General features: G+C 36.0%; 1 protein-coding gene across 6 annotated transcripts in view; it reads left to right on the forward strand.

Moving 5' to 3' along the window:
- FAM185A (family with sequence similarity 185 member A) overlaps positions 1–12,011 on the forward strand; it is a 180,376-nt gene that overhangs the window by 16,286 nt on the left and 152,079 nt on the right. The window lies entirely within an intron of this gene.

The raw sequence follows: 12,011 nt of genomic DNA on the forward strand, positions 1-12,011 counted from the left end.
AAAGAATCAGTCGAGATATTTTTTTCTATTTACCATTCATATATAGTTTTAATTTTTAAAGCGTACTGTAACTAAGGCTGTGATTTTGAAATACATAAAATAAATGCTTATGTTAAAATTTTAACACATAATTTTTGGAAATTTCAATGAAAACATAGTGAATTGGTTAAGAGCACAGAATCCAGAACCAAATTACTTAAGTTTGAATCTTAGCTTAGCTGCTTAGCTCTAAAACCTTGGAAAAGTTACTTAATTTCTCTGTGTCTCAGTTTTCTGGAAAGTGGGGATGAAAGTTGTATTAGTCAGGGTTCTCTAGAGAAATAGAGCCAACAGGCGATATATGTAAAAATGAGATCTATAAAAGTGTCTTATGCTACAGTGGGGATGCAAGAGTCCAGAATCCGTAGGGCAGGCTGCAAGGTTGGCAGCTCTGATTAACTTCCTTGATGAACTTTACTGGAGAGGCTGGCTGGCTGAAGAAATAGTGAAAAATTCTCTCTTCTTCCTTAAACATCTGTAACTGATTGGATTAAGTCCAGCTGATTGGATTCTCTCCTTGCAGAAGACACACAGTTAGTTGATCCTAGATACAATCTGTCACAGATGCAGTCAGCTGACTGATGTGTTAATAAAGCAGCCTTCTGGATCTTTAACCAGCCAGGAAATATCCTTGCAGCAATGGTTAGGCCAGTGCTTGCCTGACCAGACAACTGGGCACCATCACCTGGCCAACATGACACCTGAACCTAACCATCATGAAAGTAATGGACTTAGCTCAGAGGGTTGTTATGAGAATTAAATGAATTAATATAGGCAAACTACTTAAAACAATGTGTGACATAATGCTACTATAGTGCTAACTACAATGATAAAGAGGAAATACTGTAAAGATAGTCTGACCAGTCTTAGATCATTAGTTAACTTCCTGAGTTTCAGTTTCATTATTCATGAAACAGGGATGATAGTTTTTGCTTTGCCTACTTAGCATTTGCTGTGAGAATCGAATGAGCACTATAAAAACTTAACATTGATTTTTACATGATTTATATTGAGTGGCTGTTTTAAAATTATATCAATAATTTCAGTGTCCTAAATTTGGTTTTATAATTTAACAGAGAATTTAGAGATATATATCATAGATTGGGGTTAGAAATGGCCTGGGCAGTGAAAACCGTGAGAGAGGGCCCCAGGAGTACCCAGGCCCCACCACCAGCCTGCCTGGGCCTCAATTTCCTCCTCCACTAACTGGGGAGAGGCCCACCGCCCATGTCCCGGCACCCAGCGTAAAGGAGCTTTGAATGACAGAGTAAAGGTCACCAACAGGAGCTCATACTTACTGAGCACCTGCTCTAAAGCACACAGTATGCTTTAAAAATTAAAGCTATATATGAATGGTAAATAGAAAAAATATCTAGAAAGTATTGTAATAATTTCCTTTTTTTACATGAGAAGAAAAATATTTCATAGGTCATTATATATGATAAATATAAATATATACTTATATATTTATATATATAATTTGTATCTTCTATTATAAACAAATTATATTTATATTATAAGATATAAATACATACATTATATATTATAAATTATATATGATAAATAAAAATATAAATTTATATTTAATGAAAACCAAGTTTTATGGAAATAGTATGTCTTAGTGGCCTAGATTAAGAAAAAAAGATCAATTGACCACTAGGTAATTAGTTCAACCAACAGTCAGATGAAAAACATTTCTTTATTTTCTTTTTTCTTATGTTATAGAGTCCTGTGTTTTACTTTTTAATTTTTATTCTAATAACCTCTGGATTCTTTCTCTCTCATTGTTTTCATAGATTTTTTTAGAGCAGTTTTAGGTTTACAACTGATGAACCAATATTGATATATTATTATTAACTGAAGTTCATAGTTTATATTAGGGTTCACTCTTTGTGTTATACAGTTCTATGGGTTTTGATAAAGGTATGATATCATGTATTTATCATTGCAGTATCATACAGAAGAGTTTTACTGCCCTGAAAATGCCTTATCCTCTACCTATTCATCCCCTGCCTCTCCCCCTTGATCCCTTGGCAGCCCGTGATCTTTTTGCTCTATCATCTGTCTTTTCCAGAACTTTATATGGTTGGAATCATACAGTATGTAGCTTTTTCATAATGGCTTCTTCCACTTTCCAGGAATATACACTTAAGTTCTTTCATACCTTTTTGTAGCTTGATAGCTCCTTTCTTTTTATCATTGAATAATACTGCATTGAATGGAGGTACCACGATTTGTTTACCCATTCACCCATTAAAGGAATCTTTGTTGCTTTTAATTTTTGACAATTATGTATAAGGCTGCCATAAAAATTTATGTGCACATTTTTGTATAGAAATAAGTTTTCAACTCATGTAGGTTCATACCTAAGAGTGCAATTACTGAATTGTATGGTAATCATATGTTTAGCTTTGTAAGAAACTGCCAAACTGTCTTCCAAAGTGGCTGTACCATTTTGCATTACCATCAGCAATGAATGATTACTCCCTCATTCTCTTTTCATGTTTGTCTTCTAATATTTTAGTACTCTCAAAACTCAATTAAATGACATTTTGAACTCTTCTCAGTTTTCAAAGGACATATTAGAAGTGAATAACACTGGTGTCAGTATGTTGAGAAACAGTGATGCTATTTCTTTAAACATCCCAATGTATTACTTGAAGTTGACTCAGGCAAAACTGTGGGTAGTTTTCCTGGTGATAGTTTTTATGTTAATAATTTTATATTAACACTCACTTTATGATTATTAGACATTTGTTTAAAGTACCATAAAGATGATTTGGAATCCTTAACTAAGATATCTTCATTTCACATTGTGCTAAATATTTGAGAAATAAATACAGACTAAATTTTCTCAGGGAAGCTTAGGAATACATATACAACTCTTTCCATTTTGTCTAGTGGAAGTTACTGCCTTATTATACATAAAGGAGAAACGTTCTAGAAATATTAGTGCTAATATTCACAAATGACTACTATCTAGTTCTTAATTTAGATATAATAGGGATTTTATTTTTTCAAAAATTTTTTAATAATATATTCCCATTTTTGTTGTGTCCATAGTGAACCTGAGAAGAAGCTGAGTTAGTAAAATTGATAATCTTAGAATCATTCAATTTCTTATGGTCTTTAAAATGAAAAAAAAATTAGAATAGTTGATTTCTGTTGTCCTTTCCAGAGCTGTAGTTCTATGCTTATTAAATCAGTGATTTTTAAATGTTTTGACCGTGACCTACCTATTTGATGGGTTTTGGATGCTGTTATAAAAGATATATTTTTTTAAAAACTTTATTTTCTCTTTACTAATTTTTGTATTTGCATGTTTCATCTTTAGAATAACCTCTTTATCTATTACTGCATAACAAATTACTGCAAAACTTACCCAGCTTAAAGCAACAAACATTTATTTTCTCACAGATTCTGAGCATTAGGAATTCAGTAGTGACTTAGCTTGATGGTTCTAGCTCAGAGTTTTTCATGAATTGGCGGTCAAGACTCTGGCCTAGGCTGCAGTCATCTGAAAGCTTGATTTAGGCTGGAGAATCCACTTTCAAGGTGGCTTGCTCACGTGGCTGTTGACAAAAGACCATAGTTCCTTGCTTGCAGTTGTCAGGAGGCCTTGGTTAACACATAGGCCTTACTTTAGGACTACCTGAGTGTCTTCACTACATGGTAACTGCCTTGTGTGGGTGACCCAAGAAAAAGCACAGTAGAAACCACAAGTCTTTTATAGTCTAGTTTCAGAAATAGTACACTGTCACCTCTGCCATTTTCTCTACCTTAGATGCTAGTCATTAAGTCCAGCCTGGACTTAGGGAGAGGAATTAAGCTTTTCCTCTTGAAGTGAGGAGTATAAAAGAATTTGTGGACATATTAAAGCCATCATACTAAAAGAATAGTAAAACAGTGTGTAATGCAAAAATGAAATGATATAAAATGGTAAGTGAAGAGTTACCAAGGAGAGAAAATGAGTGTAGAATAGGAGAGAAACAAATAAAACATAATAAGATCGTAGCATGAAACCCAAGTATACCCATAATTATATTAAATGTAAAAGAGCTAATTGCTCCATTTGTAAGATAGAATGTCAGGCTGGATTAAAACAAAATAAAACTAAACGAAATTACATGCTGCTTGTAAGAAGTATGCCTAAAGGTAAAATGCTACAGAAGAGTTCAAATAAAACGATAGGAAAAGATGGTGGTATTAGAGAAAAAGCTTCATTTATCAAGAAGATATAACCATTCTTGATGTATCTAATAATACAGCTTCACAATATATGAAGCCAAAATTTACAAAAAGAAAAAGAGCAAGAGAAATCCATAATCAGAGTGAAGGATTTTAGTATTCCCTTTTGTAAACTGATAATTTAATCAGACAAAAAAATAGCACATAGAAGATCTGAACCACATGTTGGACAAATTTAATTGACATAGAGAATACTGTTCTCAATAACTACCTAAAGGAAAATTTATAAAAAGAGACCAGATAGAGGGCCAAGATGGCGGCTTAGAGGGCCAAGATGGCGGCTTAGTAAGGTGCGCACGTCTTAGTTCCTCCTCCAGAGCAACTACTAGGTGACCAGAAACAGTGCAGAACAACTCCCGTGGCCACGGCAGGGACCGGACACACAGCATACCCCAGTCTGGACTGGCTGAACCGACTGCGAGACTCCGCTGTGGTGAGCTCCCTGAGTGGTGCGCGTTTCCCCGGGCTGTGGCGGCTGGTGGCCGGCGCCCCTCCCTCCCTCCTTCCCGGACTGGCTGAGTCTCGGAGAGACAAGTTCACCAAGTCGCGGCGGCTGGCACCCCTCTCTTGAGGGCGGCTTCCCAGACCAGCTACGAGTCTCGGATCAGTGAGCTCCCCAGGCCGCAGCGGCTGGCGACCAGCGCCCCTCCCCCACAGGCGGCTTCCCGGACCGGCTACGAGTCTTGGATCAGCGAGCTCCCCAAGCCGTGGCAGCCGGCGACTGGCGCCTCTCCCCAACAGGCGGCTTCCCGGTCCGGCGGCGAATCTCGGATCAGCGAGCTCCCCAAGCCACAGCGGCCGGGGGCCGGTGCCCCTCCCCCACAGGCGGCTACCCGGTCTAGCAGCGAATCTCAGATCAGCGAGCTCCTCAAGCCGCGGCGGCCGGCGGCCAGTGCCCCTCCCCCACAGGCGGCTGCCCGGAGGGAGAGAAGGGAGTCTCCAATAGTGGCAGGGACTGGGTCCAACCGAACACCAATAGTGGCATTAATAAAGGAGCCACAGCATCTTTTGCTGGTGGGACCTGCAGATAGACAAGTGCCACATACTGGGCAGGATAAAAAAAAAACAGAGCCCAGAGACTTCACAGGAAAGTCTTTTAACCTGCTGTGTCTCACACTCAGGGAAATCTGATTAAATGTCCAGACACTAGCAAAAAATAACAAATCACACCAGGAAAATTGAAGATATGGCCCAGTCAGAGGAACAAACCAATAGTTCAAATGAGATACAGGAGCTGAGACAACTAATTCTGAATATATGAACAGAAATGGAAAAACCTCTTTAAAAACCAAATCAATAAATTGAAGGAGGACATGAAGAAAGCAAGGGATGAACAAAAAGAAGAAATGGAAAGTCTGAAAAAACAAATCACAGAACTTAAGGGAATGAAAGATACAGTAGAAGAGATGAAAAAAACAATGGAAACCTACAATGGTAGATTTAAAGAGACAGAGGTTAGAATTAGTGAACTGGAGGATGGAACATCTGAAATCCAAAAAGAAACAGAAACTATAGGGAAAAGAATGGAAAAATTTGAGCAGGGGCTCAGGGAATTGAATGATAATATGAAGCACACAAATATACGTGTTGTGGGTGTCCCAGAAGGAGAAGAGAAGGGAAAAGGAGGAGAAAAACTAATGGAAGAAATTATCACTGAAAATTTCCCAACTCTTATGAAAGACTTAAAATTACAGATCCAAGAAGTGCAGCGCACCCCAAAGAGAATAGATCCAAATAGGCGTTCTCCAAGACACTTACTAGTTAGAATGTCAGAGGTCAAAGAGAAAGAGAGGATCTTGAAAGCAGCAAGAGAAAAACAATCCATCACATACAAGGGAAACCCAATAAGACTATGTGTAGATTTCTCAGCAGAAACCATGGAGGCAAGAAGACAGTGGGATGATATATTTAAATTACTAAAAGAGAAAAACTACCAACCAAGAATTCTATATCCAGCAAAATTGTCCTTCAAAAATGAGGGAGAAATTAAAACATTTTCAGACAAAAAGTCACTGAGAGAATTTGTGACCAAGAGACCAGCTCTGCAAGAAATACTAAAGGGAGCACTAGAGGCAGCTACAAAAAGACAGAAGAGAGAGGTGTGGAGAAGAGTGTAGAAAGAAGGAAAATCAGATGTGATATATATAATACAAAAGGCAAAATGGTAGAGGAAAGTATTACCCAAACAGTAATAACACTAAATATTAATGGACTGTATTCCCCAATCAAAAGACATAGACTGGCAGAATGGATTAAAAAACAGGATCCTTCTATATGCTGTCTACAGGAAACACATCTTAGACCCCAAAGATAAACATAGGTTGAAAGTGAAAGGTTGGGAAAAGATATTTCATGCAAATAACAACCAGAAAAGAGCAGGAGTAGCTATACTAATATCCAACAAATTAGACTTCAAATGTAAAACAGTTAAAAGAGACAAAGAAGGATACTATCTACTAATAAAAGGAATAATTAAACAAGAAGACATAACAATCATAAATATTTACGCACCGAATCAGAATGCCCCAAAATACATGAGGAATACACTACAAATACTGAAAAGGGAAATAGACACATCTACCATAATAGTTGGAGACTTCAATTCCCAACTATCATCAATGGACAGAACATCTAGACAGAAGATCAATAAAGAAACAGAGAATTTGAATATTAAAATAAATGAGCTAGACTTAACAGACATTTATAGGACATTACACCCCAGAACAGCAGGATACACCTTTTCCTCAAGTGCTCATGGATCATTCTCAAAGATGACCATATGCTGGGTCACAAAGCAAGTCTTAACAAATTTAAAAAGATTGAAATCATACACAACACTTTCTCAGATCATAAAGGCATGAAGTTGGAAATCAATAACAGGCAGAGTGCCAGAAAATTCACAAATATGTGGAGGCTCAACAACACACTCTTAAACAACCAGTGGGTCAAGGAAGAAATTATAAGAGAAATTAGTAAATATCTCGAGGCGAATGAAAATGAAAACACAACATATCAAAACCTATGGGACACAGCAAAGGCAGTACTAAGAGCGAAATTTATTGCCCTAAATGCCTATATCAAAAAGGAAGAAAGGGCAAAAATTCGGGAATTAACTGTCCACTTGGAAGAACTGGAGAAAGATCAGCAAACTAACCCCAAAGCAAGCAAAAGGAAAGAAATAACAAAGATTAGAGCAGAAATAAATGAAATAGAGCAGAATAAACAATAGAGAAAATCAATAAGACCAGAAGTTGGTTCTATGAGAAAATCAACAAGATTGATGGGCCTTTAGCAAGATTGACAAAAAGAAGAAGAGAGAGGATGCAAATAAATAAGATCAGAAATGGAAGAGGAGACATAACCACTGACCTCACAGAAATAAGGGAGGTAATAACAGGATACTTTGAACAACTCTATGCTAATAAATACAGCAATGTAGATGAAATGGACAAGTTCCTAGAAAGGCATGAACAACCAACTTTGACTCGAGAAGAAATAGATGACCTAAACAAACCAATCACAAGTAAAGAAATTGAATCAGTCATTCAAAAGCTTCCCAAAAAGAAAAGTCCAGGACCAGACGGCTTCACATGTGAATTCTACCAAACATTCCAGCAAGAATTACTACCAATCCTGCTCAAACTCTTCAAAAAAATTGAAGTGGAGGGAAAGCTACCTAATTCATTCTATGAAGCCAACATCACCCTCATACCAAAACCAGGCAAAGATATTACAAAAAGAAAACTACAGGCCAATCTCTCTAATGAATATAGATGCAAAAATCCTCAATAAAATTCTAGCAAATCGAATCCAGCAACACATTAAAAGAATTATACATCATGACCAAGTAGGATTCATCCCAGGTATGCAAGGATGGTTCAACATAAGAAAATCAATTAATGTAATACACCCTATCAACAAATCAAAGCAGAAAAATCACATGATCATCTCAATTGATGCAGAGAAGGCATTTGACAAGATTCAACATCCTTTCCTGTTGAAAACACTTCAAAGGATAGGAATACAAGGGAACCTCCTTAAAATGATAAAGGGAATATATGAAAAACCCACAGCTAATATCATCCTCAATGGGGAAAAATTGAAAACTTTCCCTCTAAGATCAGGAACAAGACAAGGCTGTCCACTATCACCACTGTTATTCAACATCGTGTTGGAGGGTCTAGCTAGAGCAATTAGACAAGAAAAAGAAATACAAGACATCAAAATTGGAAAGGAAGAAGTAAAACTATCACTGTTTGCAGATGATATGATACTATACGTCGAAAACCCTGAAAAATTCACAGCAAAACTACTAGAGCTAATAAATGAGTACAGCAAAGTAGCAGGTTACAAGATCAACATTCAAAAATCTGTAGTGTTTCTATACACTAGCAACGAACAAGCTGAGGGGAAAATCAAGAAACGAATTCCATTTACAATTGCAACTAAAAGAATAAAGTACTTAGGAATAAATTTAACTAAAGAGACAAAAGACCTATACAAAGAAAACTACAAAAAACTGTTAAAAGAAATCACAGAAGACCTAAATAGATGGAAGGGCATACCGTGTTCATGGATTGGAAGACTAAATATAGTTAAGAAGTCAATTCTACCTAATTTGATTTACAGATTCAATGCAATACCAATCAAAATCCCAACAACTTATTTTTCAGAAATAGAAAAACCAATAAGCAAATTTATCTGGAAGGGCAGGGTGCCCCGAATTGCTAAAAGTATCTTGAGGAAAAAAAATGAAGCTGGAGGTCTCACGCTGCCTGACTTTAAGGCATATTATGAAGCCACAGTGGTCAAAACAGCATGGTAGTGGCATAAAGATAGATATATCGACCAATGGAATCGAATAGAGTCCTCAGATATAGACCCTCTCATCTATGGACATTTGATCTTTGATAAGGCAGTCAAGTCAACTCACCTGGGACAGACCAGTCTCTTCAATAAATGGTGCCTAGAGAACTAGATATCCATATGCAAAAGAATGAAAGAGGACCCGTATCTCACACCCTAAAGTTAACTCAAAATGGATCAAAGATCTAAACATTAGGTCTAAGACCATAAAACAGAGGAAAATGTAGGGAGATATCTTATGAATCTTACAATTGGAGGCGGTTTTATGGTCCTTAAACCTAAAGCAAGAGCACTGAAGAAAGAAATAAATAAATGGGAGCTCCTCAAAATTAAACACTTTTGTGCATCAAAGAACTTCATCAAGAAAGTAGAAAGACAGCCTACACAATGGGAGACAATATTTGGAAATGACATATCAGATAAAGGTCTAGTATCCAGAATTTATAAAGAGATTGTTCAACTCAACAACAAAAAGACAGCCAACCCAATTACAAAATGGGAAAAAGACTTGAACAGACACCTATCAGAAGAGGAAATACAAATGGCCAAAAGGCACATGAAGAGATGCTCAATGTCCCTGGCCATTAGAGAAATGCAAATCAAAACCACAATGAGATATCATCTCACACCCACCAGAATGGCCATTATCAACATAACAGAAAATGACAAGTGCTGGAGAGGATGTGGAGAAAGAGGCACACTTATCCACTGTTGGTGGGAATGTCAAATGGTGCAACCACTGTGGAAGGCAGTTTGGCGGTTCCTCAAAAAGCTGAATATAGAATTGCCATACGACCCAGCAATATCATTGCTAGGTATCTACTCAGAGGACTTGAGGGCAAAGACACAGACAGACATTTGCACACCAATGTTTATAGCAGCATTATTTACAATTGCAAAGAGATGGAAACAGCCAAAATGTCCATCAACAGACGAGTGGCTAAACAAACTGTGGTATATACATACGATGGAATATTATGCGGGTTTAAGACAGAATAAACTTATGAAGCATGTAATAACATGGATGGACCTAGAGAACATTATGCTGAGTGAGACTAGCCAAAACCTAAAGGACAAATACTGTATGGTCCCACTGATGTGAACCGACATTAGAGAATAAACTTGGAATATGTCATTGGTAACAGAGACCATCAGGAGATAGAAATAGGGTAAGATAATGGGTAATTAGAGCTGAAGGGCTACAGATTGTGCAACAAGACTGGATACAAAAACTCAGAAATGGACAGCACAATACTCCCTAACTGTAATGTAATTATGTTAAAACACTGAATGAAGCTACATCTGAGGTATAGTTTTTTTTGTTTTTTAATATTATTTTATATTTTTTATTTTTTATTTTTTTCTCTCATCGTTTTATTTCTTTTTCTGCTGTCTTTCTATTTCTTTTTCTAAATCAATGCAAATGTACTAAGAAATGATGAATATGCATCTATGTGATGATATTAAGAATTACTGATTGTATATGTAAAATGGAATAATTTCTAAACATTTTGTTAGTTAATTTTTTTAATTAATTAAAAAAAAAAAGAGAGAGAGACCAGATGCTTGGGTATAATACAACTGTCAACACACTTCAAAGAACTAAAATCATATACGAAACATTCTCAGACCACAATGGGAATAAACTAGAAATCAGTGACAAATAACTAGAAAATCCCCATTTATTTAGAAACTAAGCAGCACAGTTCCTAATAGCCCATTGGTCAAAGAAGAAATCACAAGGGGAAGTAAAAAATATTTTTAAATTAATATTATAAAAATATATCAAAACTGGTAGATTGCACCTATAATCATGCTTAGAAATATGTAACTTTAAGTGTATGTATTAGAAACAAGGAAAAAAATCAATAAGTGAATGAAAAGCAAGTTAAAACTAAGGGAAATAGAAGAAAAAAAAATAAACACACAGAAATGAGTGAAATAGAAATTAAACTTGCAGTGGAGGGAATCAACAAAGACAAAAGTTAGTTCATTGAAAAGATTCATAAAACTAAGACCTGGTGATGCTTATTGAGAGTGAAAAAGAGATGGCACAAATAACCAATGTCACGAATGGAATAGAGAGCATCACAATGGATTCCATAGGGATTAAAGTGATAAAAAAGGCAGTATGAAAAACTTTGTTAATAAATTTGAAAATCTGGATGAAATGGACAATTTCAGAGAAAAACACCAACTGTCAAAACTGATATAGTTAGAGAAAATAAATGGTCCTATAACTATTAAATAAAATAAATCCATCTTTTCCATAAAGTTGAGTTCAGGCATACAGGACTTCATTGATAAATTCTTCCAAATATTTAAGGAAGAACTTATCCAAACTTTCCCAGCGAATGATGGAAAAAGAGGGAACATTACCACACTTGACCAACACAAATCTGATAACAAAACTTGATGAAGATATTATAAGAAAAGATAATTTCAAGTAAATCTCACTCTTGAACATAGAGTAAAAAATCCTAAACAAAGCATTACTATACAAGCAATATATTAACAAAAAGGAAGATACTGCTTCATACCCAAGTTAGGTTTTTATCTAGATAAGCAAGGTTATGTTAATATTAGAAATTGTGATTCACCACATTAACAGACTACAGGAGAAAAATCATAATGTTTCAGTAGAACTGGATAAAGCAGGCGCTAAAATTCAGAATCCATTATGTTTTAAACAGCAACAAAAAGACAAATTTGAAGCAGAAGGGAACCACTTTAATCTGATACAAGATATTTAAAAGACATCTATAGCATACTCAATAGTGAAATGTTGAGAGCTTGCTTTCTTTCTGAGAAGAGGAATGGGATAAGTATGCCTGCTGTCATAGTTCTATTCACCATTG

This window comes from Tamandua tetradactyla, chromosome 1 (genome assembly GCF_023851605.1).
Source record: "Tamandua tetradactyla isolate mTamTet1 chromosome 1, mTamTet1.pri, whole genome shotgun sequence".
Classification (NCBI taxonomy): Eukaryota; Metazoa; Chordata; class Mammalia; order Pilosa; family Myrmecophagidae; genus Tamandua; species Tamandua tetradactyla.